At 48.8% G+C, this 25,101-nt stretch overlaps 1 pseudogene; it reads right to left on the reverse strand.

The window, feature by feature from the left end:
* Nucleotides 1-13,997: 13,997 nt before the first annotated feature.
* The window catches only part of LOC147117026 (uncharacterized), a 62,472-nt pseudogene continuing 51,368 nt past the window's right edge, over nucleotides 13,998-25,101 (reverse strand).

Genomic DNA, 25,101 nt, shown 5'->3' on the forward strand with positions numbered 1-25,101 from the left:
GCCCATGGCATGTGATCCCAGCAAGCTGACTATTCTGCATCTGAAAATGAGCCGCAACAAATTTCTAGCCCTTAATATCTAATTCCTGGATTGAAAGCGAAATTGCAATCTTTCAATCACAGAGGCTGTGTGAAGATAACATCAGTCAGAAATAAGGCTAGGCAGAATACTTAGCAAATCTAATTTCGGGTACAGTAGTGCGGTGTTTATGCTATGGGATGAATAATCTAGAAACCTGGACTAATAATTCAGAGTATGTGAGTTCAAATCCCACCACAGCAGTTTGAGTTTGGATTCAGTATTAAAAAATGTCAATTTAAGTAAAAGCTGGTAAAAGTGAAGCTGTTAGATTGTCATAAAAACTCAACTGTCTCACTAATGTCCTTTAGGGAAGGAAACCTGCCGTCCTTGCCCGGTCCGGCCTATATGTTACTCCAGTCCCACACCAAGATAGTTGACTCTTAACTTCCTCTGAAGTGACCTAGGAAACTGTTGTGTCAGTACCTTTCTACCTAGACACAATTTAGGACTCAGAACTCAGAGATTCAAACATGAAGTGCTTTATTCAGGAAGGAAAGGAAGTTCTGGAAAGTTCTGAACAAAGAGAGCTAAACTTAACCAAGAGAACACCCAACCATTTATCTGCTGTGACAGCGCCACCACAGGTGGGAGGAGAACACACAATACATAACATATTCCTCCCCTCTTAAATGAAAGGACCACATTATTCCTCAACAGGTAAGTTACTTTCAATGCACTCACTAACCAAGGATAGAGGTAGACTGCCTCAAACCCTGACTTTACCCTGGGGTTTATTTTGCCCCAGTCTTGTGGGTAAGTCACTAAGCCTACAGATCCAAGCGTCTTGGAGGCCGCCGCTCCCTGACAGGATACCGGTGGTCATCGCTGGCTTCCACAGCAGTAGGCATTGACACAGGCCTGGATGGAGAAGGTGCCTATGTCAGTCGAAAGTCAGGAGTTTGCACAGGTGGAACAGTCTCTGTCTCCAACAGACTTCCTGTGTTGGAGAAGAGCACTGTGGCAAAGGATGCTGGTTTGCGGTATCATCCATAAACAGTTCAGGCCAACCAGCCGTTGGAGCCTCTGTGGCTGTCTCTGCTCCTAGCAACAGTTGATCTGTGTGTCTTCTCGAGACGACGTCCTCAGCAGTCTCAACCGTGTAAGACACAGGGCCTGTCTGCGCGATCACCATAGCAGGAACCCATTTCGGTCCAGTGTTGTAGTTGCGAGCTAGGACGTGCTCTCCAGGGTGAAACCGCCTCTCCTTGGCTCTTTTCTCTCTCTTTTCAACTTGAGCTTGTTGTTGACAATGGACAACCTGTTCTGCCCTTGGAGGTTTGAGTAAGTCAAAACTTGTCCGCAACTGCCACTTCATCATGAGCGAAGCGGGGGAAGTTTTGGTTGTGGCATACGGCTCGTTCCTGTAAGACAACAGGAAGCTGTTCAGACTTTGGTGGATGGAGCCCTGACCTTGCGATGCCTTCAAGGCGTGCTTCAAAGTTTGCACGAACCTTTCTGCCAGGCCATTAGTAGAGGGATGATAGGGCGCAGACCTGATGTGTTGGACACCATTCACATGTAGGAAGGTTGCAAACTCCTGTGATATAAATTGTGGACCGTTGTCACTTACGACTTGTTCCGGTGAGCCATAACGGCTGAACATCTCACCAAGTTTCTCAATTGTTTTCTCTGCCGTGGTAGACCTCATCACAGCGACCTCCAGCCACTTGCTACGAGCGTCCACAACCACCATAAACATCTTCTCTTCGAAAGGACCGGCGAAGTCCACATGTACTCGCTGCCACACTTCTGCAGGCCAATCCCAGGGGTGTAGGGTTGCCAGCTGTGGAACATTCTGGACCCTTTGACATGGGGAACATGTTTTGGCTTTCTCCTCAATATTTCCATCAAGACCTGGCCACCAGAAGTAGCTTCTTGCCATTTCCTTCATCCGAACCATCCCACTGTGGCCTGTATGAAGTTGTTGCAGTATAGGTTCCCTCAGAGGTGGCGGAATGATGACACGGCGTCCCCAAAGAAGACAACCTGCCTGGACGGAGAGCTCATTTCTTTTTGAAACGTAAGGTTTCAAACTAGGAGAATCTCCTATAGCTCTCCCTCGAATGACATCGTCCATTACCTCAGACAGGACTGGATCGTTGCGGGTGTACCTTTGCACCTGAACTGCCGTGACAGGTGCTCCCTCCACTTGTCTAAAGTAGAAGATGTCTATCTGACGAGGCTCTGGGGGAGTAACAGGCAAGGGTAGCCTCGAGAGACCATCTGCGTTGCCGTGCAAGTCTGATTTGCGATATTTGATGTCGTATGTGTGTCCTGACAACAGTAAAGCCCACCTTTGCATCCTGCTTGCAGCGAGAGACGGAATTCCGGTGTGGGGCCCGAAGATTGAAGTCAATGGACGGTGGTCTGTCAGGAGTGTGAACCTTCTCCCAAACAGGTACTGATGAAATTCTCGAATTCCAAAAACGATTCCCAAGGCCTCGCGCTCAATCTGTGCATAGTTACTCTCGGCCTTGTTCAAGGTGCGTGATGCGAAGGCGATAGGTTTCTCTTCACCAGAAGGCATGATGTGGGATATGACTGCTCCCACACCATATGGTGACGCATCACATGCTAGCTGCATGGGTAGCTTTGGGTCGAAGTGTGTCAGGACCTCCGATTTCAGCAATGCTTTCTTTGCTTGGGCGAAAGCTTCGTTGCACAGTTCAGTCCATTTCCATGTTTTGCCTTGACCTAGCAACTGATGTAACGGCTTCAGCAATGTTGCTAAGTCTGGAATAAACTTCCCATAGTAGTTAAGTAGCCCCAGAAATGAATGTAACTGGCTCACATTCTGGGGTGCTGGGGCCTCCACGATCGCCTCGACCTTTAACAGCGCCTTATGCAGGCCAGTAGCGTCAATCACATGCCCCAGTTACTCAACTGAAGACTGAAAGAATTCACATTTGTCCTTACGAACTCTGAGTCTGTACTCTTTCAGTCGTTGTAGTGTCGCATCCAAGTTCAGAAGATGATCCTCCTCATTTGTCCCAGTAACAAGGATGTCGTCCAGGTAGCACTGGACTCCTGGCAGTCCACTCAAAATCTGATCCATTGCTCTTTGGAATAGAGCAGGGGCCGACGTAATTCCAAACGAAAGGCAGCAGTACCTGTATAGCCCCTTGTGTGTCACAATTGTCAGCAGCTCCTTTGATTTGTCATCGACATGCATTTGTAGATAAGCCTGGCATAAGTCTATTTTGCTGAACTTTTGCCCTCCGGCCAGGCCCGTAAAAAGATCATCAATGAGGGGAAGAGGGTACTGTTCCGCAGACAGCACCGGGTTAATAGTCACTTTAAAATCCCCGCAGATTTGAACAGATCCATCCTTTTTCAGGACAGGAACAATGGGTGTGGCCCATTTGCTCACGCTCGCAGGCTCCAGGACTCCATTCTCAACTAAGGCCTCCAAGTTAGCCTCAACTTTTGGCCTAAGTGCATAGGGTACAGGTCGGGCTTTGTGAAACTTCGGCTTGCTGTCAGGTTTAATGTCCAATCTCACGCTAATCTTTTTCATGCTCCCAAGTTCCCCATTGAAGAGTTCTGCATGTTTGTTTAACACTGCAGTCAGACCTGACTCCCCTTTTGACATCATGCGGACTGCAGGCCAGTCCACCGTGATTTTCTCTAGCCACGCACGTCCCAGTAGCAATGGGTAATTTCCCTTTACCACATATAGTGGCAGTTTCACAGTCTGTCCGTTCAATTTAACTGTCACCTCAATGGCGCCTCTCATGGCCACAGGTCCGCCAGTATACGTCTTTAGCACAATGTTTGTTGGCTGAAGGGTAAGATGCTTTAGCATTTTGTTGTAGACAGTGTCTGAAACAAGGGACACAGCCGCGCCTGTGTCCACCTCCATCTGCACTGATTGTCCCTCCACCAGTGGTGACACCCAGTAGCCATTTGGACCACCTGCAACCATCAGTATGTGCACCGCTTCCTCCTCAGAGGTGTCGCTCCCCTCTGTTTTGCTTGTTCCATCATACTGCACTGAATGAACACTCCTTTTCCTCTCTTGTCCAAATACAGACATTTTGCTTTCATGCTTCCCAGCTCTGTCTGTTCTTTTTTTTACCTCTACAGGCACGTCCAATGTGACCCTTTTTGCCACAATTTCGGCATTCGAGCTCCGTACACCAGCAGTCATTAGCGTGATGGCCCATTTTCCCACAACGGTAAAATGTGCCGTTCCACGCACCTTTAGGCTCAGACGACACCTTGTGAACTCTCCCTGTTGAACTCAACTGGTGAGCCTCCTTTTCCGCCATCTCCATGGAGACACTAACTTCAATGGCCTTTTCAAGAGTAAAGTTGTCCTCAGTAAGAAGGCGCTTCTGTGTGGCTGCATTTTGCAGACCACACACGAGTCTGTCTCTAATGGTGTCCTTCAGCACCTCCTTGAACTCGCAGTGTTCTGACAACCTTTTTAAAGCAGCAATAAACATCGTCACTGATTCCCCCTCCTCTTGATTCCGTTTGTGAAATCTAAATCTCTCAGCAATAACCAGAGGTTTTGGTGAAAAATGTGCTCCAAGAATTTCCACTAGTTGCTTATATGTTTTAGTTCCTGGCTTATCTGGCTGCACGAGGCTGCGAAGTAAATTGAATGTCTTCGGCCCCATTACACTCAAAAAGGTACGCACGACCTTTTCGTTTGCCACCGCATTCGCCAATACAAAATAGTCAAAACGTTCCGTATATGCGCTCCATTGCTCCACATTTTCATCAAAATCACCGATGTTTCCGAATATAGTAGCCATCTCACGTTTCAAATTAAAATTTCTGTTTATTCACTGCCGTAACATTAATGTGATGCTGCAATCTCTGTTCCGAGTGTTTTGTAGTTGAAAACAAGAAATTTCCCACAACGCAGATTCATCCGATCCTCGTCGCCACTTGTTGTGTCGGTACCTTTCTACCTAGCCACAATTTAGGACTCAGAACTCAGAGATTCAAACATGAAGTGCTTTATTCAGGAAGGAAAGGAAGTTCTGGAAAGTTCCGAACAAAGAGAGCTAAACTTAACCAAGAGAACACCCAACCATTTATCTGCTGTGACAGCGCCACCACAGGTGGGAGGAGAACACACAATACATAACAGAAACCACTCATTTGTATTGAAGAACTCAGCAGTTTAAGAAGAAGGCTCACTACCACCTTCACAGGCCAGTGATGCTCACATCCTGAGAATGAATAAGTATGTTTGTTAAAAAATATTTAGCACATTATAACCAAGGACATTAGTATTTTAGCATTTTGGTTTTCATCTTCCAGAATTCCCTAGACTCTAGAACGGTCCCCGTGGATTAGAAGGTAGCAAATGTAACCCCACTGTTCAAGAAAGGAGGGAGAGAGAAAACAGGGAGAGAGAAAACAGGGAACTATAGGCCAGTTAGCCTGACAACAGTAGTAGGGAAATAGCTAAAATTTATTATTAAGGACCTGACAACAGGGCACTTGGAAAATCACACTATGATTAGGCAGAGTCAACACGGTTTTATGAAAGGGAAATTGTGTTTGACAAATCTAAGAGTCTTTTGAGGGTGTAACTAGCAGAGTAGATAAGGGAGAACCAGTGGATGTATTTTTTTGGATTTTCAGAAGGCATTCGATAAGGTGCCACACAAAAGGTTGTTACGCAAGATTAGGGCTCATGGGATTGGGGCTAATATATTTTTTTATTCAGTCATGGGATGTGGGTGTTGCTGGCAAGGCCAGCATTTATTACCCAGCAGTGGCGGCGACAGTGCGGACCTGGGAGGAACAGCGAGGCGGCGGCGGCGATATAAAGAGAGCCCGAGGTGCAGGTAGGCCCCACAGCAGCGGCGGCGGTGGCAGTGTGGACCTGGGAGGAGCGGCGAGGCGGCGGCGGCAATACCAACTCAGAACCGGCAGAATTTTCAAAGAGTGACGTCAGAAGTCAAAAGTGGCGTCGGCACAAGGGGAGGGAGCTGATTGAGGCCAGTGTCGGGAGCGGAGAGAGTGGCGGTACAAGGCTTACCAATCTCGCAGACCGGTGGCGACGTTCCGGAGCCACGTCACGATTCAAAAAGTGACGCGGGCAAGAGGAAGCAGCTGATTGGATGAGTACGGCCAGGTGAGTATTTATACTACTCTGTAGTTTGACAGTGAAGATTAATAGTTTATAAAGTTTAGAAGGTCTTAATTTTTGTGGTTATAGTTTCTAAGGTCCCTGTTGTGTATCGGGGAGTGCTAGTAACCAAGGGCCCTTGAGTATATCATTTAATTGTAGTGTAATTAGTGGTATTGATTTGATTTAAATTAATTTAAATTAATTAAAGGGTAAGTCATGGCAGGACAGCTCGGCCCCGAGGCATGCTCCTCCTGCGCCATGTGGGAAATCAGGGATACTTCCTGTGTCTCTGATGACCATGTGTGCAGGAAGTGTATCTGTGGTAAACCACTGTTATCGTTTTCATTGTTGTTCACTACTGTTATCATTATTGCACATTGTTACCTCTTGCTACTCACTGTGTACCAATGCATGTCTCAGCTGGCTCCACCCATGGTTCCGCCTACATGACCTGGTATAAAGGTGGCTGCTCAGCAACCCACTTCCTTCTTGGAACCAGTCGTCCACGAGAGGCATGCTCTGTTCTTTAGTTAATAAAAACCTTTTCATTACCATCCTAATTCATCGCTTTTTATGGATTAATTGATAAGCGTATCAATTTTATTAACTAAAGTTAAAATGTCGGCACCTGAGCAGCAACAACAGCAACAACAGCAGGCGTTGCTGCGAGCCCTCAGACCAGCATGCCTGGACCTCGACCCTCAAGCGGCGGGTTCATCTACCAATTTCGAACACTGGCTGAGCTGCTTTGAATCCTTCCTAGAAGCCTCCGCCGTGATATCGGAGGAGAACAAATTAAAAGTTCTGACCGCCCAGGTGAGCCCTCAAGTATATACACTCATCCGGGATGCTACTACGTACACGGCGGCTCTCGACCTGCTAAAAGGGCAATACACGCACCCAGTGAATACGATTTACGCCAGACACCTCCTGGGATCCCGCAGGCAGCAACCGGGGGAATCGGTAGAGGCATTTTTACGGGCGTTACAGACAATCTGCAGGGACTGCGACTGTAAGGCGGTATCGGCTGTGGCGCACGCGGAGGGACTTATCTGTGATGCCTTCGTTAAGGGCCTTCAGTCCGACTACTCCCGGCAGAGACTGCTCGAAAGCAGGGAGCTTGACCTGAAGACGGCCGTAGCCCTCGCGCTCTCATTAGATGCGGCCCACCGAAACCTCGAAGCATACTCACGTAACGGTGCCGCGCCATGGTCATCGCGACCTTGGGACATGGGACCGCTGCCCCCGGTACCAACTACTGCAGCGATGTCCCGAAATCAACTGGGACCGCCACCCCCGGTACCAACTACTGCAGCGATGTCCCATAACCAGGCCCAAAAATGCTATTTCTGTGGCCAGTTAAAACACCCTAGAGCGCGCTGCCCGGCGAAGACCGCTACCTGCTCTGGCTGCGGGAAGAAAGGCCATTACGCCAACGCCTGCAGAGGGAAACCCGCGAACGCCAGCAGCGCCGCGTGTGAACCATGGGGGCAGCCATCTTATCCGCCATTTTGTGCACCTCCGGCCGCGTGGGGATCGGAATCATGGCCGCCGCCATTTTGCCCGCTGCACTCAACCGCCATTTTGTCTCCGGACTTGACCACCGTCTCGTCTGACGACCACACCGGCTCACTCAGCCATACACTGGCCTCCGTTACGCTGGATCAAGCTCTCCCTCATCATCTGTCCAGGTCCATGATGGACATTACGGTAAACGGCCGCGCCACTACTTGCCTGTTTGACAGCGGGAGCACGGAGAGTTTTATTCACCCGGACATGGTGCGTAGCCACTCCCTCACGGTCCTGCCAACGCGCCATCGGATTTCTATGGCGTCCAAGTCCCATTCAACGGACGGCGGCTACTGTGTGGTGACCCTTTCGGTTAGGGGCACAGAATATAAAAATTTTAAACTTCTTGTCCTGCCCCGTCTTTGCGCTGCCATTCTGCTAGGGTTGGATTTTCAGTGCCACCTTAAAAGTGTCACATTGGCATACGGTGGACCCCTCCCCCCACTCGCAGTCTGCAACCAACAGATTTTAAATCGCCCGCCGCGCACCATTTGCAGTCTTTCCACACCCAAAGTCTCCCCCCCTCCCTTGTTCGCTAACCTCACCCGCGACTGTAAACCCATCGCTACCAAGAGCAGGCGGTACAGCGCCGGGGACAGAGCTTTTATTAGCTCTGAGGTGGAGCGGCTCCTGAAGGAGGGCATTATCGAAGGGAGCACCAGCCCCTGGCGAGCCCAGGTTGTAGTCGTTAAGACCGGCAATAAACACCGCCTGGTCATTGACTACAGTCAAACCATAAACCGGTACACTCAGCTGGACGCGTACCCCCTTCCCCGCATATCTGATATGGTCAATCAGATTGCGCAATACAGGGTATTCTCCACCATTGACCTTAAGTCAGCATACCACCAACTCCCTATCCGCCCTGAGGACCGCCAGTATACTGCCTTCGAGGCAAACGGCCGCCTCTACCACTTCCTTAGGGTTCCCTTCGGCGTCACCAACGGGGTTTCGGTCTTCCAAAGGGAGATGGACCGGATGGTTGACCAGAACGTGCTGCAGGCCACCTTTCCCTATCTGGATAACGTCACCATCTGCGGCCACGACCAGCAGGACCATGACGTTAATCTAGAGAAATTCCTCCATACGGCCCAGCGGCTGAATTTAACATTCAATAAGGAGAAATGTATGTTTCGCACCACGCGCCTTGCCATTCTCGGCTGCGTAGTGGAGAACGGAGTCATCGGCCCCGACCCCGACATAATGCGCCCCCTTATGGAGCTCCCTCTCCCCCACTGCCAAAAAGCACTGAAGAGATGCCTGGGGTTTTTCTCTTACTATGCTCAGTGGGTGCCCAACTATGCGGACAAAGCCAGACCCCTCATCAAGTCCACCTCCTTCCCCCTGACATCAGAGGCGTGTGCAGCCTTCACTCTTATTAAGAGTGATATTGCGAAGGCCACAATGCACGCAGTGGATGAGTCCATCCCTTTCCAAGTGGAGAGCGATGCATCCGACTTCGCCCTAGCTGCAACCCTTAACCAGGCGGGGAGACCCGTGGCCTTTTTCTCAAGGACCCTCCAGGGCCCCGAGATTCGACACTCCTCTGTCGAAAAGGAGGCCCAGGCTATTGTGGAAGCGGTGCGACACTGGAGGCATTACCTGGCCGGAAAACGATTTACCCTTCTCACTGACCAGCGTTCAGTTGCTTTTATGTTCAATAATAAGCAGAGGGGCAAAATCAAGAACGACAAGATCTTGAGGTGGAGAATTGAACTCTCCACCTACAATTACGATATCTTGTACCGGTCTGGGAAACTCAATGAGCCCCCAGATGCTCTATCACAAGGTACATGCGCCAACGCGCAAGTTGATAGACTGCGGACCCTCCACAATGACCTCTGCCACCCCGGGGTCACCAGATTCTGCCACTTCATTAAGGCCCGCAACCTGCCCTACTCCATCGAGGAGGTCAGGACTATGACCAGGAACTGCCAAATCTGTGCCGAATGCAAACCGCATTTTTATAGGCCAGACAGAGCATGCCTGATCAAGGCCACTCGTCCCTTCGAGCGCTTGAGCATCAACTTTAAGGGGCCTCTCCCTTCCTCTGACCGCAACGTGTACTTCCTCAACATAGTTGATGAGTACTCCCGTTTCCCTTTTGCCATCCCTTGCCCAGACATGACCAGTACCACGGTCATCAAATGTCTGAATGACCTCTTCGCCTTGTTCGGGTTCCCTAGCTATATATATAGCGACCGGGGCTCATCTTTCATGAGCGACGAACTTCATCAGTACCTGCTCGCGAGAGGTATTGCTACGAGCAGGACCACCAGCTACAACCCCCGGGGGAACGGCCAGGTGGAAAGAGAGAACGCGACGGTTTGGAAAGCCGTCCTCTTAGCCTTAAAATCTAAGGGCCTTCCAACCTCTCGCTGGCAGGAGGTCCTCCCTGCGGCGCTCCACTCCATCCGGTCACTGCTTTGTACTGCCACTAATGCCACCCCACATGAGCAAATGTTCATTTTCCCCAGGAAGTCCACATCGGGAACCTCGCTGGGCCCGTCCTACTGCGGAGGCACGTGAGGACCCATAAAATGGACCCCCTGGTCGAGAGGGTGAACCTCCTACATGCCAACCCCCAGTATGCCTACGTGGCATACCCAGACGGGCGGGAGGACACTGTATCCATACGAGACCTCGCACCCTCGGGTGCCCCTGAATCACCACCGTTATTCTCCACCACTTCTCCCAACCCAACCCCTGTAGACGGCATGCCGGAGCCCCAGGACCCTTCGTTGACCACTCAGACACCAGATTCGACGTTGGATACTGCACCGCCGCCGCCGCTGCTACGACGATCAGGACGGCATACAAGGCCTCCTGATAGACTTACCTACACGAGCTTTTAGTACACTTCACCCCGCCGGACTCAATTTTAAACAAGGGGTGAATGTGGTAAACCACTGTTACCGTTTTCATTGTTGTTCACTACTGTTATCATTATTGCACATTGTTACCTCTTGCTACTCACTGTGTACCAATGCATGCCTCAGCTGGCTCCACCCATGGCTCCACCTACATGACCTGGTATAAAGGTGGCTGCTCGGCAACCCACTTCCTTCTTGGAAGCAGTCGTCCTCGAGAGGCATGCTCTGATCTTTAGTTAATAAAAACCTTTTCATTACCATCCTAATTCATCGCTTTTTATGGATTAATTGATAAGCGTATCAGTATCCAGCTGCAGCTACTGACAGACTGCATTGCGGTGCTGGAGCTGTGAATGGATACATACTGGAGCATTCGCGATGCTGAGGACATCGTGGATAGCACATTTAGGGAGATGGTCACACCGCAGGAAAAGGCTGCACAGGAAGGAAGGGAATGGGCGACCACCAGGCAGAGCAGGTAGTGCAGGGGTCCCCTGTGACCATCCCCCTCTCAAACAGATATACCAATTTGGATATTGTCGAGGGAGATAGCTTATCAGGGGAAGACAGTCGCAGCCAACCTGCTGGCACAGGACGGGAGGAAAAAGAATGGGAGAGCTATAGTGATAGGGGATTCTATTGTAAGGGGAGTAGATAGGTGTTTTTGCAGCCGCAGATGAGACTCCAGGACGGTATGTTGCCTCCCTGGTGCAAGGGTCAAAGATGTCTCGGAGCAGCTGCAGGGCATTCTGGAGAGGGAGGGGGAACAGCCAGTTGTCATGGTGCATATAGGTACCAACGATATAGGTAAAAACCGGGATGAGGTCCTAAAAGCTGAATATAGGGAGTTAGGAGGTAAATTAAAAAATAGGACCTCAAAGGTAGTAATCTCAGGATTGCTACAAGTGCCATATCTAGTCAGAGTAGAAATAGGATATTTCAGATGAATACATGGCTGGAGGAATCGTGCAAGGGGGAGGGATTCAAATTCCTGGTACATTGGAACCGCTTCTGGGTGAGGTGGGACGAGTAAAAACTGGACGGTTTGCACCTGGGCAGGACCAGGACTGATATCCTAGGGGGAGTGTTTGCTAGTGCTGTTGGGAAGGGTTTAAACTAAAATGGCAGGGGGTTGGGGACCTGTGCAGGGAGACAAAGGAAAGGGAAGCAAGGATAGAAGCAAAAGACAGGAAGGAGAAAAGCAAAAGTGGCAGTCAGAGAAATCAAGGGTTTAAATCAAACATGGTCACAGTAAATAATAATTCTAAAAGGTCTAAGAGTGTTAAGAAAACAAGCCTGAAGGCTTTGTGTCTTAATGCGAGGAGCATTTGTAATAAGGTGGATGAATTAGCTGCGCAAATAGATGTAAATGGATATGATATAATTGGGATTAGGGAGACATGGCTCCAGGGTGACCAAGGCTGGGAATTCAACATTCAGGGGTATTCAATATTCAGGAAAGACAGGCAAAAAGGAAAAGGAGATGGGTTAGCATTGCTGGTTAAAGAGGAGATTGACACAATAGTAAGGAAGGATATTAGCTCTGATGATGTAGAATCTGTATGGGTAGAGCTGAGAAATACCATGGGGCAGAAAACATTAGTGGGAGTTGTATACAGACCCCCAAACAGTAATGCTGAGGTTGGGAATGGCATTAAAGGGGAAATTAGAGATGTGTGCAATAAGGGCACAGCAGTTATCATGGGTGACTTTAACCTACATATAGACTGGGCTAACCAAATTAGTAACAATACTGTGGAGGAGGAATTCCTGGAGTGTATACGGGATGGTTTCCTGGACCAATATGTTGAGGAACCAACTAGAGATCACACCATCTTAGACTGGGTATTATGTAATGAGAAAGGATTAATTAGCAATCTTGTTGTGCCAGGCCCCTTGGGGCGGAGCGAACATAATATGATAGAATTCTTCATTAAGATGGAGAGTGAAGTATTTGACTTAGAGACTAGGGTCCTGAATTTAAATAAAGGAAATTATGATGGTTTGAGGCGTGAGTTGGCTAGGATGGATTGGGGAACGTTACTTAAAGGGTTGATGGTGGATAGGCAATGGCAAACATTTAAAGATCGCATGGATGAACTGCAGAATTTGTTCATCCCTGTTTGGCATAAGAATAAAACAAAAAAGGTGACTCAACCATGACTAACAAGGGAAATTAGGGATAGCATAAGATCCAAGGAGAGGACAAATAAATTGGCCAGAGAAAGCAGGGACAGGGCACTGAATTTGAATGATCAGCCATGATCTCATTAAATGGCGAAGCAGGCTCGAAGGGCCGAATGGCCTACTCGTGCTCCTATCTTCTATGTTTATATGTTTCTATCACTAATGGCTCTTGAGATAGTGGTGGTGAGCCGCCCCCTTGAACCGCTGCAGTTCATGAGGTGAAGGCTTTCCTAGCGGTTTGATACAACTGAGTGGCTTGCTAGACCATTTCCGAGGACAGTTAAGAGTCAACCACATTGCTGTGGGTCTGGAGTCATTAGCATGGATTGAGGATTGGTTGGTGGACAGAAAATAGAGAGTAGGGGGTGATTTTGCCAATGGGGGCGTGTTGGAGGCGGGACTGCTGCTTGGCGGATCGATGTCCCGCCTCCAATGATTTGTTTCCAACTCACGCTATTTTCCCTTGATTGACCTTGTTAAGCCCGCCCAGCGGGTTTAGCAGTCCAATTAAAGGAAAGCCAGTTACAGAGAACATCAGCGTATGACGTTTCATCTGTCAAAAATTTTTGACAGATGAATTGTCATCGTTTGACAGATCTGTGAAACTGTCAAACACTGACATTCTCTGTAATTTGATGAGTTCTTGAATTGGGCAAGAAGGTGGCAGGCAGAGTATAATGTGGAGAACTATGAAATTACTCACTTTGGTAGAAAGAACAGAAAAGCAGAATATTTTTTAAAGGTGATAGACTAGTAAATATTCGTATGCAGAGGGATTTGGGGGGTCCTTGTACACAAATCACTGAAAATTAAAATGCAGGTACAGCAAGCAATTGGGAAGGCAAATGGTATGTTAGCCTTTATTGCAAGGGGGTTGGAGTATAACAGTAAAGAAGTCTTGCTGCAATTATGTAGGGCTTTGTTGGGGCCACACCTGGAGTACAGTTTTAGCCCCCTTACATAAGGAAGGATATACTTGTCCTAGATGGGGTGCAACAAAGGTTCATTTGGTTGATTCCTGGGATGAGAGGGCTGTCCTATGAGGAGATATTGAGTAGAATGGGATGATATTCTCTGGAGTTTAGAAGAATGAGAGGGGATCTCATTGAAATGTATAAAATTCTTAGAGGACTTAACAGGGTAGATGCTGAGCGGCTGTTTCCCTTGGCTGGAGAGTCTAGAACTAGGGATCATGGGTCTAGAAGTTTGGGGGGTTTTGAGGCCCGATTTGATGGAAAAATGGTGGCTGCCTCACTTCCGGTGGGTCCAGTGGTGGCCGCCATTTTGGGCAGGTTGGCAGCCGTGCCAATGTCTGCATTTGCTGCAGATATTTAGATTAGGCACATCATGACATCAGTGAGTGTGCAATGCTCACTTGATGCCCTATCTGCTATTTTCACATTTGCCGCTTCACTTACCAGCCTGTGTTAATCACGACCAGCTGACGAAGCATTCACAAGCAGGAAGGAATCTCCAGCAGCGCTATCTAAAGGGAACATCATCGACAACTTGAAGCTGACTGGCTCTGTGTAACTTTCTTCAACTCTTGCAGCTTTCTAAACTTGTTCCTAAATAAGTTCCTGAGGGGACAGGGAGTATTGGTGCAAGTGGAGAATTCCTTAATTCTCATTTAAAGGCTTCTGCTCACACCACTTGCTCACAGTCATGGGGGCTCTACTTGCAGTCCCCCTCACGCTCAATTATCTTCGGGAGAGGGAGCGGTGGCAGTGAAGAAGAGGAGAAGATGCACGTAGAGGGAGGAGAAGGGCCAGGAGGGCTCACAGCAGGAGGCCTTATCCACCTAAGGTCTTCCAAGAGCACTTCTTGTATCTCCAATCAAGCAAAGAGCAATCTCCAATCAAGCAAAGAGCAGTCTATTAGGAGGCTCCGCTTCACCAAGGAGGTGGTCATAGAACTCTGCCACCTCCTGCAGCCAGAACTGCAGCCTCAGAGCATGGTGAACATGGCTCTCCCAGTAGCCCTCAAGGTCACTGTGGCCTGCAATTCCTTTGCCAGTGGATCTTTCTAGTCTGCAGCAGGAGACATAGCTAACATCTTACAGCTTGCAGTCCATCACTGCATCCGGGAGATCACAGAGGCTCTCTACACCAGGAGAAGGGATTACATTGTCTTCTTTCTGAACAGAGAGAAGCAAGAGAGGCACACATGTGGCTTTGCCAGGATAGTGGGCTTCCCCATGGTGCAGGGTGCCATCGACTGCAACCACGTGGCTTTGCAGGAGCTGCATATCAATCCTGAGATGTTCAGTAACTGAAAAGGCTACCACTCATTTAAAGTACAGTTGGTGTGCGACCACACCCAGTGATGCCTGATGGTCAATGCCCACTATCCTGGCAGCAGTCATGATGCCTTCATCCTGCGTCAGTCCGGTGTGCCGGCAATCTTCCAGCCACCACGTCAAACCCGAGGGTGGCTGCTCAGAAACAAGGGCTATCCGCTCTACACCTGGCTGATGACTCCCCTCCGCAAACCCACCACTCATGCCCAGCACTCATATAATGAGAGCCATGCTGCCACCAGGAACATCATTGAACAGACCATCATGCTGCTGAAACAACGGTTCAGCTGTCTTGACCGCTCGGGAGCTGCCCTCCAGTACTCGCTGGAGTGGGTGTCCCATTTCATTGTGGTCTGCTGCATGCTTCATAACTTGCGGGCAAAGCCCTTGCCACCAGGAATTGTGGGAGTACCTCAGGAGGAAGAGGAGGGAGAGGAGAAGGTGGAGGAGGAAGAGGACAAGGACTAGGAGGAGGACAAGAATGAAGTGAGGTGGCAGGCAGTCAGCAGATCCCTGTTCCGGACGGGCTGTCGGTGAAGGCCTCATCAGATTCCGATTCCAGTGAATGAAACCCCAGATTCCCGTTGATCACCATATCCCCATCATACCATCCCTCTGTCACGGAACATCACAGCTTCCTCCTAGGCGCAAATCTGAAATGAGAGCCACCACAAAACAAACACTCTAAACAAAATTAATAAAATTATCACTATTCAATCAACATTACAATATGAACTAATCACCCTTGTACAATTCCTTAGTGCCTGTCATTCGTGTGCCTTTTCCTATTCTGGTGCTCTTACACAGTGCTCCCCCAGTGGCTGCAGCATGGCTGGTGGAAGGCTGCTGAGTTTCCGTGCTGAAGACTACAGATGGCCTTGCAGGATAAGCACGACCAGCTCAAGACCTAGAAGGCCTGGCTGTAGATTGAACCACCTCAGCATGGGCGGCAGCAGTCTGGGCTGGCTGGCTGACAGACATGGGCAATGGCAGAATGGCAGTGGTGGGAGTAGGAATGCTGTCATCCTGAGTGAGGACAGCAAGTTCTTGCTCCACAGATCCACTGTCATGCCCCCGGGGCAGCACCTCAGCATTCCTAGCATTCTGCTGGAGGACAGATTGTTGGCCTGCTGCAATACTCTGCAATTCCCTTTCGACACTGATCAACCCAGCCGACACTGATCAACCCAGCCGAGATGGCAGCAGTCTGAGCTTGGGTGGCAGCAAGCTGAGATTGCATGATAGCTGTCTGAGCTTGCGGGCAGCAAACTGAGCCTGCAGGAGAGCAGTCTGCGTTTCCACTGCAGCACTGAGACGTTGGGTCGCTTCCACCTGTGCTACAATGGAAGCTGCAACATTGCCCATCACACGCAGCATCATGGCTGGGGCGACAAGGTCACTCCTGGAGTTGTCCATCATTTCCTTCCTGAAAATCATGGGCTCCAAGCTCTGTGCAAAGCCCTGTCCAATGCTGGAACCAGACTCCTCCATGCTTCTTGACAGTGACAAGAGGCTCTTTGGCAAGCTTGCCATTGCACCTAGCATTTCAATGTGCATGCCCATCACCCTTCTTCTGAAGGCTGCCACATCGAGGTTTTCTTCTGAGTCCTGTGCAGCAGAACTCATGCGCAAATTCGCCCACCAGGGAGCTCACTCCCAAGCTACCCTTTTCCCCTGGCCTTGCAGCAGCCCACTCGTGCCTGGCACCTCACAATGTGCAAATCCTGTTTCTATACTACCCTCAACATTCCGCACGGTGCCAATTTCTGAGCTGGTGTCTGCGAGTGTCAGATGCAATGACGGTGTGTCATCTTTTTCTCCTCCACTCTCCTCCACAGCCTGAGGCTGGCATTTCTTGGCCACCTGTAAACAGAAGGCACAAGAGTTGGGTTATGGTGAGGGGAAGGGGGGAAAGCAAGATATCCATGCATACACCATCAGCAGCTTGTAAGTGAGAAGAGATTGTGGGATGACGGGAAAGTGGGATGTGAGAAGAAGGATTAGGAATAACATACCGTCATTGTCAGCCAAGGCTTCAACTTCTCCCATTGCCACGGCCTCAGTGCCTGCCCCTCCAATGATGTCGAGCACGGACTCCTCCAGTTGGCTCAGGGTCTGTGCAGCAGCTTGGCTGCCTCCCGTCTGCCGTTGTTCCCAGCGGTTATGAGCCTCCTTTGCCTGCAAGAGAAAGGCAAGTGTTTCAGTGCGTGTACTGCAATGTGTTTAGGTGATGTGCCTGCCATAGTTGAATAGCTATCAATGTGTGCAAGGTGTGAGATGTGGGTGTGAGTGTTGCAGCAGTGGTAAGGTTGTGAGGGTGAAGTGAAGCTATGATTGTGAGGTATGAGTGGTGAAAGGTAGAGGTTGTTGGTAGCTGAGCGATGGGGTGTGGTGCTTTGAGCAGTGTGTGAGGCATATGGTACAGATGGTGGGATATGGCATTTGCTGAAGTTTTCACTCACCTTGCCCTGCTGTGTGAGATCATTAAACTTCTTTCGGCACTGTATCCATGTCCTTGGCACGACACTGTTGGCCATGGGGTAGGTAGCTATCTCCTGCTAGAGCCTTTCACTGGTAGCCTTGGATGGCTTTCTGCCACCCTGTGGGAACAGCACATCACGCCTTCTTTCAACTGCCACTAGCAAGGCCTCAAGTGCAGCATCCAAAAACCTTCTTGCTCTCTCTCTGGGTTGTTGTGCAATGGCTTTGTTTAGACAACAATGAGGTGCAGCTGCAACAAAGCATCTCCCCTTTGGGTAGTGGGGAGAGCCTAGGCTAAGCATTACTGTGGTCATTAGACTGTACCCGATATTGGCCCACTCGTTGAGAGCTAAGTGTTCAGCGCTGAGATCAGCACTGCAATCATTATAATGAGCAGGCAGCTCAAATTTTACGTGCTGCCTAGACCACTTTGAATGGGTGCAGGCAAATAGCGCTGGCCCTTGACACCACCCATTTTCGTGCCTTATCCAATTTCTAGGCCAGAGTCTCAGAATAAGGGGGCGGCCATTCAGGACTGAGATGAGGAGGATGAACGTTTGGAATTCTCTATCCCAAAGGGCTGTGGATGCTTTGTCATTGAGTATATTCAAGACTGCGATCGATAGATTTTTAGGCATGAAGGAAATCAAGGGATATGGGGTGGGAAAGGAGTTAATGTAGAAGTTCAGCCATGATCTTATTGAATGGCGGAGCAGGCTCGAGGAGGCATATGGCCTACTCCTGCTCCTATTTCTTATGTTCTTATTATGAATGCTTGTTTATTTTGAGCAGCATTACTTAGAATGGATTCCGAAAAGAGCAACAAAAAGCTTGTTTGAAAACATAGGCCCAGAAATTCGGTGGCCTGGGTGCCGGAAGTCCCGCCCCGGAAGGAGCCGATTGCGCCAGCGCGATATTCAGTTTCAGCGCCCCAAACGGAAGCGGGGTGTTGCTCCAGGCGCCCCACGTCCCTCTTGGGGCGCTGAATATCGCAGCGCAACGTGCCGGAGTGCCACACGCTGCGGCACGGTGCGCTGCGGTACTGCAGGCCTTCCTCCCCTTCTTAAAGGGGAGGTGCCTGCACCAGCATGATCAGAGATCGCGAGTGCCGGCAAAAGAGCCCGGCACCGAGGAGAGGTGCTGGGCTCTTGGGACACAGCTGGCACTGCCCGGGGGGGTGCTCAGGAGGCCGGGGACGGCGGCGCGAGGAGGTGCTGGCAGGTAGCCAGCAAAAAAAATGGCCGCCCTGCACCTCCCCTTTAATTAGCGCCACTACCGCCGCAGGTCGGCCCCCCTGAACCGGTCGCAGATTGCGACTGGCGTTACAGCAGGGGGCGTGACCCAATATCGCGATCGGGGCGGTAGTGGGGCGCTGCGCACACCGATGACATCATCAGTGGCGGTGCAGCGCTACAGGCTAACGCCGCCATTAGTGCCCCGCTAAGTTTCACGGGGGGCGTGGCCAGTGGCGCTAAAGCCACTAAGTGCCCTCTTCGGGCGCTAACTGGTGGCGCAGCCCACCGAATTTCTATAATCTGTGATTCAGCAGGATGTGCTGCAATCTAAAGGCTGTTTGTCCACGTGGTACATTGTGTACTGTTCCAAAGAAAATCATTTGTTTTCTTTTTTTTTATAATCCGATAATCTGGTCATGCCAAAATGTATGACTGGAATTGCTCTTGTTGCTGCACTGTGATCTTGCTGCCTTAATATAAACAGTGTCTCAGAAAAGCTTGGTTGAAAATGCATGCCAACGTAAACCTGGAATGGATTATGTTTCACCTCAATGTAAGGGACAATCCAGCCACAGTTAATGAAGGAAATTACCTTCACACTAAGATGGCTTGGGATGATTAAACACCATTGATATAGACTGAAGAAGGGTTAAGTGCTAGAGTAAGACAATGGCCCGTATTTTCCGATGCCTACGGGTGTGTACGCGCTGTGTACCCACCCATAGGGACATCGGAAATGCCGGTTTCAGGCATGCGAAGTGCATGCACTGAAAACCGGCATTTCCGATCTGTCAAGAATCGGACACCTGCCCTGGAGAAGGGCCTCTGCGGGTGGAGAGTTCCGCTTTCTGCAGAACCTCCGCCCGCTGAAAACACTTAAAAGTCTGCTTTTACCAGCATAAGAGTTTAAAAAAAGTAAAAAAAATATTTTTTTTTCACTCATTTATAATTTAACAATACTTTTAAGAAAGGTAAGTTTATTTTTAGCCTCGTAAAAAACTTTAATTATATTTTTCAAACTATTAAATTTTTGTTTAAAATTTAATGTAATTTAAACTCATTTTAAAAACGTGATGGTTTTTGAAAACATTTATTTAATGTTTTAGTGTCTTTTTGGGGTGATCTCCATTTATACTTTTGACAGGTCTATCTGTATGAAGGGGAGATTTCCTTCTTTCATTAGCTCGCCTGGCCCACGTGATCCCAGGGACACTTGCGAACCGCATGCGCCCCTGGGATACGTGGGCCCTGCGCATTTCGACTGTGGAGAGGCCCAGGAGCGGAAGTGTCCAGACCTCGGGAGCCCTCAGGGAAGTGCGTAGATTTTTTTCCGATAGGAGGCATCTGCACACAGGAAGCCTCCGATCGGAAATTACAGGCCATTATTTTTTAGTTGCCACTACAATATTTCATCTCACAGAAAATGAGAAAGAACAGTTAACATAAATGGGCTAACGGCATATTTTTGGAGAATCTTCAGACAGGCTTTTTGCTCTGTCTTTCTTTAATATACTACTGTACTGGCAAAATATTAAGCTAGCCAATCATAAACTAATTGAATTTAGTTAAATATACCACCTTGATGTGCTGGAAGGAGCCACTTGAACTGTGTAGCTGAAATATCTTATTGTGCTGCTGATGGTTGAGAGTGGACAATGGCAACTTAGACTGGGCACATGATGACCTTACACTGAGGTGAAACTATTTCTATTAGTCACAAAGTACAGGATCCATTCTTGGGAACATAATCGAGCTTACCAGAAACAGAAAGACATTGGAAGGAAGCAGTCAATGTTGTTACTCAAAGGTACCCAGAACTAAAGATGAAAGGATTGCTGATGTCAAAAATTGAAATTTAATCCAATCTGAAAAGCAAATCAACTGCAGATTAAAGCCATGAGGTATAAACATAAATCTGTCGATCCCTGAGAAAATGATAACTCAATTGTGCCAGAGTATGATGTATGAATGTTTGCATTATATGCAGAATATACAAGGTGAAGTTATAACCATTAATTTGTATCTGTCAGCCTTGGCTCAGAGGCAGCACTCTTGCTACTGAATCAGAATTTTGTACGTTCAAGTCCCACTCCAGAGATCTGAGCACATAGGCTGACACTCCAGTGCAATACTGAGGGAGTGCTGCACTGTCGGAGGTGCTGCCTTTTGGATGAGATGTTAAACTGTCTGCTCTCTCCTGTGGACGTAAAAGATCAAATGGCACTATTTTGAAGAAGAGCAGGGGAGTTATCCTTGGTGTCTTGGTCAATATTTATCCCTCAATCAACATCACTAAAACAGATTGGCCTAGAAATTCGGTGTGTAGCGCCAGCAGTTAGCGCCTAAAGAGGGCGGTCAGTGGCTGTAGCGTCACTGGCCGCGCCTCCCACGATATTTATCGGTGGCGCTAATGGTGGCGTTAGCCTGCAGTGCTGCGCCACCACCGATGATGTCATCGGTGTGCGCAGCGCCCCACTACCGCCCCGATCGCCATATTTGTTTGCGTCCGCCTCCGCTACTATTCAGTTTCAGCGCCCTAAGAGGGACGCAGAGTGCCTCGAGCAGCGCCCCGTGTCCCTCTTGGGGCGCACAAGATGAATTTCCAGCAGGCGCAAGTGGCTCCGTGCACAGCGCAAATTCCGGCGCCCAGGCGAGCTTGGCGCCCCGTTTGGGCCTCCACCGAATTTCTAGGCCATTATGTTTATTATCTCATTGTGTGTGATGTCATTGTGAAAAAACAATAATCTATTCCTCTTCTCCCTTTCCAAACAAGAAGAGAAGGTTATTATTAAGGATATTGTGGCAGAACCACCAGGAGACTCAGGACAGTTATACATAATTCCTTTAACAGCAATGTAGTGCAGCCCATGGCTGTACCTTTAATGTATCTGTTAACTGTACTATGGCTCGTTACCTTTACTCTGCATGGTGACGTCATGCCGCCCATCACGTGATCTCCCAACGGCGGGAAGAACGTGATGATGTCATGACATCAGCGATCGGAATATTCTAGCAGTCCTCGAGGAGCTTCCAGCAAGACCAGACCTGTTTATAGTGTATCCAGCAGTTTACTGTTCAGCTTCGTTTGTTCAATAAATTTCATTGTTTTTTGATTCTCTGAGTCGATCTCAATTCTTCAGTTAGGAACCTCCGTTCCTGTTAGATCCGTGATTCTGAGAGTATGATGTTTTTCAATAACTACACGGATGCTGTAACTTAACAATCAATAGGTGTTTACTGGAGTAGGGTAGTCTCAAGACTGGGGGTACAGAGGCATGCTCAAGGCTTATATACAGGTGTGGTCACTGCCGGTACTACAGTATACAGGAGCTGTAAAAGTAGTTCTATCTTAAAGGTACATACAGTACAATTCCTCCCCTTTTAGATTAGCAGTACCCATAATAGTCAAATAACAATCAGCACTTTAACATGCACATTAAACAATGATAGTCCATTTATAGATTCAGTCTTTGGGGCGGCTTCCTGATCCTTTCGGGATAGCGCCTTTCCTGAGGTTCTTGTTCTTGGTGCGGAGGCGATTCTGGCCCCTTTTCGTCGGTTAGTTCATCGGTTTCCACTGCTACTGGTTCTGAGGTAGATGCTACCGGTATGTCGGGTTCATCCCCACGTACGCGAGTCATGGGGCTGACTCGTTCCTGTGACGCTAAGATCTGATCGACGTGGCATCTCACAATGTTCTCCCCGACATCCACTGTGTACATTAATGGCCCCTGCCTTGTGCATATCGTTCCGGGTTGCCATTTCTCTGTTCGGTAGTCACGGGCCAAGACTGGTTGTCCGACATTGAAGCTCCTTATCGGCTTCTCATTGATGTGCTGGAATTGTTTATCCTCAACATTTCTTCTCACATTTGGTCTGAGCAAATCCAGACGAGATCTCAACCTTCGGTTAAAGAACATCATGGCCGGGGTCTGGTTGGTAACTGCATGTGTCGCATTTCTGTAGGCTAATAGCAAATTGTCTACCTTATGCTGTAGTGGAATTTCATCGTCGCACATGGCCTTTATCGCCTTTTTAAAGGTTTGTACGAACCTCTCAGCCAATCCATTTGTGGCTGGATGATACGGGGCGGATGTGTAATGCCTTACCCCATTCCTTCTCATATATTTCCGAAACTCTTCGGACACAAACTGTGGTCCATTATCAGAGCAAATCTGCTCTGGCAAGCTGTTCCTGGCAAATATGGTCCGTAGGACTGCAATCGTTTTCTCTGTAGTGGTTGAGGACATTTTTAACACCTCAGGCCATTTCGAGTGAGCATCCACTGCTATTAAGAACATTGAGTCCATGAATGGACCAGCAAAATCAATATGCACCCGTTGCCATGGAGAGGAGGGCCACTCCCATGGGTGTAGAGGGGCATGTGGTGGTGCATTTTGGACCTTCTGGCATCCTGAGCAGCTCTTGCTTAGGTCTTCAATTTGTTGATCGATCCCCGGCCACCACACATAAGCCCTAGCAAGGCTTTTCATTTTCACCCCTCCCAGATCACCTTCATGAAGCTCATTTAGCACTCTCTCCCTTAACTTGGGTGGAATCACCATTCTGGATCCACACATCACTGTCCCCTGGCATACTGACAGCTGTTCTCTTCTGGATGAGAATGCTGGCAACTGTGAGTCACCATGTGTTGGCCATCCCTTCACCGTCAAATCATATACCCGAGACAGTGTCGGATCACTGCGGGTCTCCTTCTCTATAGCCGCGTTAGTTACTGGCAATCGTTCAATTATTGACGAATAAAATATCTCGATAGGGTCCACTGCTGGTGCTTCCTCCACAGTAGGCAGTGGCAGGCGTGATAGCCCATCAGCGTTTCCATGCTGTTTCGTGCCTTTATATTCTATTTCATATTGGTTCGCCCCTAGAAAAAGGGACCATCTTTGTAACCGTTGTGCAGTCATCACCGGAACGCCCTTCTTTGGATTAAAGATGGAGACAAGTGGTTGGTGGTCAGTCAGCAAGGTGAACTTCTGCCCGTGCAGATAGTGGTTGAATTTTTTTACTCCCCATATTGGCTGAGGGCCTCCCTGTCAATCTGGGCATAGTTGCGCTCGGCTGAGGTTAGTGACCGAGACGCAAAGGCTACTGGCCTCTCCAACCCGTCTGGGAATTGGTGCGACAGCACCGCTCCAATACCATAGGGTGATGCATCACATGCCAAATGAATTGGTTGTGCTGGGTTGAAATGGGCCAACACCTCTTTTGATGTGATCAATTCTTTGCACTTCTGGAAAGCTCGTTTACGTTCGTCATTCCACTTCCATGGTACCCCTGTTTGCAATAGGGTGTTCAGTGGGTGTAATACTGTAGACAAATTTGGTAAGAACTTATGGTAGTAGTTCACCAGCCCAAGGAACGACCTCAGTTGTGACACATTTTCCGGTGCTGGAGCCTTGACTGTTGGATCCGTGGTTCAGTGGATATGCTGTTATTAAATAATCACACGGATGCTGTACATTAACAATAAACAGGTCTTTATTGGAGGAGGGTAGTCTCAAGACTGGGGGTACAGAGGCATGCGCAAAGCTTATATACAGGTGTGGTCAATGCCAGTACTGCAGTATACAGGAGCTGTAAAAGTAGTTCTGACTTAAAGGCACATACACTACAATTCCTCCCCTTTTAGATTAGTAGTACCCCTAATATTCAAATAACAATTGACATTTCAACATGTACATTAAACAACAAAAGTCAATTTAAAGATTCAGTCTTTGGGGCGGCTTCCTGACCCTTTCGGCATAGCGCCTTTCTGGAGGTTCTTGTTCTTGGTGCAGAGGCGATTCTGACCCCTTTTCATCGGGTAGTTCATCGGTTTCCACTGCTACTGAGTCTGAGGTAGATGCTACCGGTATGTCGGGTTCATCCCCAGGTACTTGAGACATAGGGTTGACGCATTCCTGTGACGCTAAGATCTGATCGACGTGGCATCTCACAATGTTCTCCACGACATTCACTGTGTACATTAATGGCCCCTGCCTTGTACATATCGTTCCGGGTTGCCATTTCTCTGTTCGATAGTCATGGGCCAAGACTGGTTGCCCTACATTGAAGCTCCTTGTCGGCTTCTCATTGATGTGCTGGAATTGTTTATCTTCAACATTTCTTTGCACATTTGGTCTGAGCAAGTCCAGACGAGATCTCAACCTTCGGTTAAAGAACATCATGGCCGGGGTCTGGTTGGTAACTGCATGTGTCGCATTTCGGTAGGCTAATAAGAAATTGTCCATCTTATGCTGTAGTGGAATTTCATCGTCG

The sequence above is a fragment of the Somniosus microcephalus genome, chromosome 5 (genome assembly GCF_052327205.1).
Source record: "Somniosus microcephalus isolate GS21.2 chromosome 5, FLI_Smic_1.0, whole genome shotgun sequence".
NCBI classification, from domain to species: domain Eukaryota; kingdom Metazoa; phylum Chordata; class Chondrichthyes; order Squaliformes; family Somniosidae; genus Somniosus; species Somniosus microcephalus.